This window comes from Chiloscyllium plagiosum, unplaced genomic scaffold, assembly GCF_004010195.1.
Source record: "Chiloscyllium plagiosum isolate BGI_BamShark_2017 unplaced genomic scaffold, ASM401019v2 scaf_7082, whole genome shotgun sequence".
Taxonomy (NCBI): Eukaryota; Metazoa; Chordata; class Chondrichthyes; order Orectolobiformes; family Hemiscylliidae; genus Chiloscyllium; species Chiloscyllium plagiosum.
The window spans coordinates 865-7139 of record NW_025202225.1 but is presented as its reverse complement, the minus strand read 5'-3'; the positions used below and the strand labels follow the sequence as shown (position 1 = coordinate 7139).

General features: G+C 40.4%; 1 long non-coding RNA gene across 1 annotated transcript; it reads right to left on the bottom strand.

The window, feature by feature from the left end:
* Positions 1–1500: 1500 nt before the first annotated feature.
* Positions 1501–5889, bottom strand: LOC122546199. The gene is made up of 3 exons (XR_006310684.1): positions 5879–5889; positions 5579–5580; positions 1501–1743 (listed from the first exon to the last, which is right to left on the bottom strand). It is a non-coding gene; the product is annotated as an uncharacterized LOC122546199 (long non-coding RNA).
* Between the last annotated feature and the right edge of the window lie 386 nt (positions 5890–6275).

Sequence of the window (6275 nt, the reverse complement as noted above, 5' to 3'; positions counted from 1 at the left end):
ATAAGTGATTGCAACCGAATGTCGTAACTGTCCTGTTTATAAAGAAAGCTCATTTTAAGTGGAACCTCATTGGAAATTAAAACCAGGCAGGCAGCAAAATGAACAGTTCGATAATTTCCTGCTGGATATGTTGGGTAAACTTGCCCCAGTGGTCTGACATTGCTCATGAGTCAAGTTCCTTCCCTATATATTGCTGACTGATCTGTATATTATTCTATTTTGTCTGTCATTTTAACTCATCATTTCTCAACACCACACTGTCCTCCTATTGTGAATATGGGAAAATAAATAGTAATGACTTGAAAGAGTCCACATTACAGAAGAGAAGGTAATGAGGGTCTTAAAACGTATAAAGGAAAACTGAAAACTAAGAGATTTTCTGAAAGGAGTGAGCACAATCTTCTGTTACCTTTCTCTTTCAGTGTTTTGCTTTTCCACAGTTGGAACATTCCAGTGAGCCTGGAAACAACAGTCAGCTACTGCCCACCAGTGCCACTATTAATTCAGACCTAACATCAGTATCGGTTGGTATTTTGTGTGGAATTTTAGGACGTTATGATGTGTGACCCCTTTAGCCATTGAAGCAGAGACAAGAATCTGTGCTGAGCTTACATGAGCTAAACATATCACATTTAACACTTTCTCTCAGTTTCTTGTATCTCATGACCTTATTAAAGATCTAGCTTTTTTGCTTCCCTTTAGCAAAATTGAGTAATTATAAAAATAAGCTCTCGGATTGTTCAACAAATTCTTTATCAAAATCTGGACAAAACGTCGGAGAGAAGAGATGTCTTTTACGGTGATTCATGGATTCATAAAGCACAGAAAAGGCCCTTCAGCCCATCAAGGCCTGCACTGCCGTAACTACCACTAAAGGTGCACTAATCCCAATTCCCTGCACTTATTCCATATTTTTGAATGATGTCTGACAGGTTGCAGGTTATTCCTGATTTAAAGTGATGGTGTGAAATGATGTTTTTACACTTTACGTGACCAGTCAAAAACTTTGGTAACAAGGTCACATATCTCACAAAATCAATTGTTGTGAATGCACATATTCCCTGACTCTTGGGGGTCATTAAACCAAACTTCTGTCCACATGCCTATTGATCCTGTGTTTACTGCAGCGTATGATGTAGGTTTGGTTTGTGCAACTGTGCCTGCCTTTCAAATCACATTATCGTTGCCGCCCCCCCCCACCCCCCCCCAACCAATAATTTGTGAAGTCACAGTACGTTTCAATAACTTAATTGACATCCTCAGAGAAGAGACAGCAATCTCCACATCCCATGTGAGTTTTATGGATTTCAGAATGTCAGTATCACTACTTAACTGGCCACAAAACAGCAGATGATCATGGCAGATTGTGACCTTTCATTTGACAGTCATGACAGGCTTAGTGGCTTTGTGAGACATGCATTGAAGAAAAGCAAAATTCTCCAAATGATAGAGTACTGAAATTTTAGTTAAACATCAACATGCAAAACAAGATCTGTAGAGTGCTGCTACTTAAAAAGAACAGATAGATATTTTTCATTCCCAATGTCAATTACCACCTCTTGAACAACTCTCAGCAGTCAGCAAAGTGGGTAAGCCATCATTCAATGTCAGCCTTGTTTTTCTAGATGTTTGTTTTCTGCATGAGGTGTGACAAATTATACCTGCAGAGATGAACTTGCATCAGTTGAATTCCTACTTAGGGGGAGGATTATCGTCTTGACTTGTAGAACAATTCTTGTTGGCCTGCAGATGCATATGTAGATATGGAAATAATGATTAACACACCTAGCAACATCATACAAAGAAATTATTTTGCATATGCTGTATATGGAGTACAGGAACATATAAATAAATCTGTCATGTATATCAAAGGAGAGATGTAACAATTTTTATAAGAAATAATAGCAGCTGCAGGACATTTTGTCTCTTAAATATCTACCACCATCCAATTAGACTGTGCTTGATTGTTTCCCTCAAGTCCACATTGATTGACAATTAAACATTTCTTCTTTCCTCTTAACCATCAGCTTCTCTTTTCTTTTGTAGTCAACATTCAATTTATTCAGTTTACATCATCAGGCATTTGCTGATAAACCATACACACTCAAAATCATCAGATGATTGCCACTCATTGATGCATTAAGCCAGAACATCTGAGTTTTAAAATGGCAATAACTCCTTTGTATTTGGACAATGATTCTGTATCCTTGTCTTCGTTCTCTTCAAACTGATATCAAGTCTTCACAGATTCCATTTGGCTTTGTTCTCGAAATGAAGTCACTTATTCTGCACTTTCATGACCCTGGTGGGAATACTGCACTGAAAATCCAGTCCCACTATCTCATTAGCTGTCACAAGTATGAAGTATGACCAATTTAAACTGTAGGATGGTTAATGGCTGACTGTGACCATTATATAAGACATATACAACAGGTCTCATTAATAAAAAAGAAAGTGAAAAATTAATTTTTATCACAAATCTATCTTCTAAAATGTGACAAAAGCAGATTATTACTTACAACTGCAAACTTAAACTTTACCCCCTTTTAAATCTAAGCACACCCATTCCTTCACGCAGAGGATGGACAGGTTGATGAGGCAAACAATCTTTACAAGAATATCATGCGTGGAAAATATAAGTTAAGCAAATCATAAAGACTGATGATCACAGTCCAATTCAAAGTAGGAAATGATGTGACTTTCTCACAATATTTTTGGCTATTGGCAATGATATCACACTATCAACTGCAGTGATACTCACGTTGATAGCCAATCAGTTGGACCTAGGTCTTGGCTCAACTTAGACATCCTCTTTCTTTTTACAAAGCCTTTGAATGTTATTTATTTTCCAATTAAAGAGAGAGAGAGAAGGATATCAGTTGCTTATAGGCTTTTGAAAGTTTGCCTCCACCTGTTCTTCAGGTCTGGGATCAACTATACTTAACCCAATCTAAACCCTGTTGCTGAGCAGTTTCTTTTAAAAACAAATGAAATCTGAAAACAGACATTACCAGGTTATAGTCCAACAGGTTTATCTGACATCACCTGACAAAGGGGCTGGAGTCCAAAAGCTTGTGATTTCAAATAAATCTGTTGGACTGTAACCTGGTATCATTGTGACTTCTGACTTTATCCAACACTGGCACCTCCACATCAAAAAATAAAATGAGGCAGGAGACCTGAAAACAGAAGGTTTTGAAAGTATCAAAAGTATCCAATCAATTTTACTGTACAGTTTCACTTTCCTTCGATTTATGTATAAAAATCAATAATCCAACTTTCCTTTTACTGGTTCATATTCCTATTAAAATAAAATCAATCCTTACAATAATCATTATTCCAGCAATTTAAGGTAGTGTCCAAACAAGCCAAACTGCGTCAGATCTCACCTGACTGTATCAGCTACAGTCTTCAATTGCTCCTTTCAGATTTGCACAGATGTTTAATCTTTCCCAAATCCCTGTTGAATCCTTTCTGCACTTTCTCCAACAATTCTGGGCAAACCATGATCCTATTCGGGATGCATTTTAGAGAATGGTGCACAATTCTGGGCAAACCAGAATTGTGCACCATTCTCTAAAATGCATCCCGAATAGGATCATGTGCACATTTTGAACTAACTTTGGCATGCATGTTTGATCAAAGTATTTGTTACTTTTGAATTATGAAATAAAATCCCAATGTACTGTAAGCATCTCAACTGTGATGCTGCTTATAATAATTTGTTATATGTCCGTGTCTGTCCCAAAAACATGAGGGCTACTCAGTATCAGGCGTTTGTACCACAGGTCTTCATGTGACTGGATAGATTCTCTCTCAACACACAGGTCTTTGGTTACACAGTGCAGAACACCCCATGAAGTGGTGGATCTTGATTACAGGATATTAATATAAGAGCAAGGAGCAGGAGTAGACCATTGAGCACTATGAGCCTGCTCCACCATTCAATAAGGCTATGGCTGATCGTTTCGTGGACTCATATCCACATACCCTTGCTCTCACTGTATCCCTTAATTTTTTTTACTGTTCAAAAAAAACTTTCTTAGCTTTAAAAATATTTACTAAAGTGGCGCCAACTACTTCATTGGGCAGGAAATTCCGTGGATTCACAACCCTCTGGGTGAAGAGGCTCCTTATCAATTCAGTCCTAAATCTGCTCCCTCTAATCTTGAGGCTATGCCCCCTTGTCCGAGTTTCACCCACCAATGGAAATATCCTCTCTGTGTCTATCTTATCTATTCCCTTCATAATTTTATATGTTTCTGTAAGGTCAACCCTCCTTCTTCTAAATTCCTATGAATATAACCCCAGTTTACTCAGCATCTCCTCATAAGTCAATTCCAGAATCAACCTGGTAAACCTCCTCTGCACCGCCTCTAGTGCTAGTACATTCTTTCTCAAGTAAGGAGACCATATCTGCATGCAATCCTCCAAATGTGGCCTCACTAGCACCTTGTACAGCTGCAACATTACATCTGCTTTAAAACTCAATCCATTTAGCAATGAAGGACAAAATTCCATTAGCCTTCTCAATGACCTGTTTTACCTGCATACCAACCTTCTGTGAGTCATGCACAAGGACACCCAGGTGCCTCTGCACAGCACCATGCTGCAGCTTTTTACCGTCCAAGGAATTGTCCATTTTACTATTACTCCTACCAAAATGGATGCCTTCTTCCCTTTCCTTCCTTCTCTGTTTACATTGGTCTGGTTCGTTTTGTTTTATCCCATTTTTAAAATTTATGTGCTTTTCATAGTTTTGTACAAAACTGCTTCATCTTACATTAATCATTGTTAATGTTCATTTGTCACTTAACTGTCCAGTCAGCAAGTTTTCATAGAATCTCAACAGTGTGGAAAAGGACATTTGGCCCATCAAGTCTTCACACAACATCTCGCCTAGACCCATCCCCCACCCTATCCCCACAACCCTGCATGTCCCATGGCTAATCTACTCAACATACACATCCCTGGACACGACAAAGCAATTGAGCATGGCCAATCCAGCTAAACTGCACATCTTTGGAGGAATCCAGGGCATCCAGAGAAACCCACACAGACAGTGAGAATGTGCAAACTCCACTCAGTCAGCCACCCAAGACTGGAATCAAACCTGGGTCCCTGGTGATGTAGAGTTTCCAAGCGGAAAATGAGTTGCAGTCCTTCCAGCTTGTGCTAAGCTTCGCTGGAGCACTGCAGCAAGCCTGAGACAGAGGTGTTGGCCAGGGAACAGGGTGGGGTATTAAAGTGGCAGGCCAATGGAAACTCAGGGTCTTTTTTATAATCAGGACATAGATATCCTGTGAAGTGGTCACCCAGTCTACGCTACATTTCCCTGATGTAGAGGAGACCACACTGTGAGCAGTGCATGCAGTAGACTAGACTAATTGAAGTGTAGATAAACCCTTGGATACTGAGGAAGGAGGAGACAATGGACGGGTGTTAAACTTTCTGTAATTGCAGGGAAAGGTGACATGGGGTGTTCACAGTGAAGGAGGAGTGGATCAAGGTGTCCTGGAGGGAACAGTCCCTGGAAGGTGGACAAGAGAAGACAGCAGAATATGTGTCTGGTGTTGACATCTTTTTGGAGGTGGGGGAAATGGTGGTTAACGCTCCCCTGGATGCTAGAGGGACTGCAGGTGAGGACAAAAGGGATCCTATTGCTGCTGTGAGAGTGAAGAGAAGGCGTGAGGGCTGAAATGCAGGAGATGAGTCGGACCCGGCTGAGGACCCTTCAACTATGGTGCTTGGAAGTCCTTGGTGAGGAAGAAGATGGACATTTTGGATGCTCCCTTGTCGAAGCTGGCATCATCACAATGGAGCCAGAGGAACTGGGAGGATGGAATAGAGTCTTCGCAGAATGCATAGTCACGGTAACTGTGAGAGATGGTCGCCATGACTTGGAGGAGCCGGTGTTGGACTAGGATGGACAAAGTTAAAAATCACACAACATCAGGTTATAGTCCAACATGTTTATGTGGAAGCACTAGCTTTCGGAGCACTGCTCCAAAGGTGGTTGTGTAGTGGATATCAGAGGCCAGCCTACCCTCAGAAATAGAAACAGAGACATTGAGGATGGGAAGAAATGAGTCAGAGATGGACCAGGTTGAGATGAGAGCAGGATGTAAATTAAAAGCAAAATTGTAAACATGTCTAATTGCGGATGAGAGAGAGAAGGATGAAATACCGGAGAAAGAGAGTTATGGGTGGGGGCCGGAATAGGATTGTAAGAAGGAATGTTCCTTGCACCCTACAAGGAGATTGGCATAATTGGA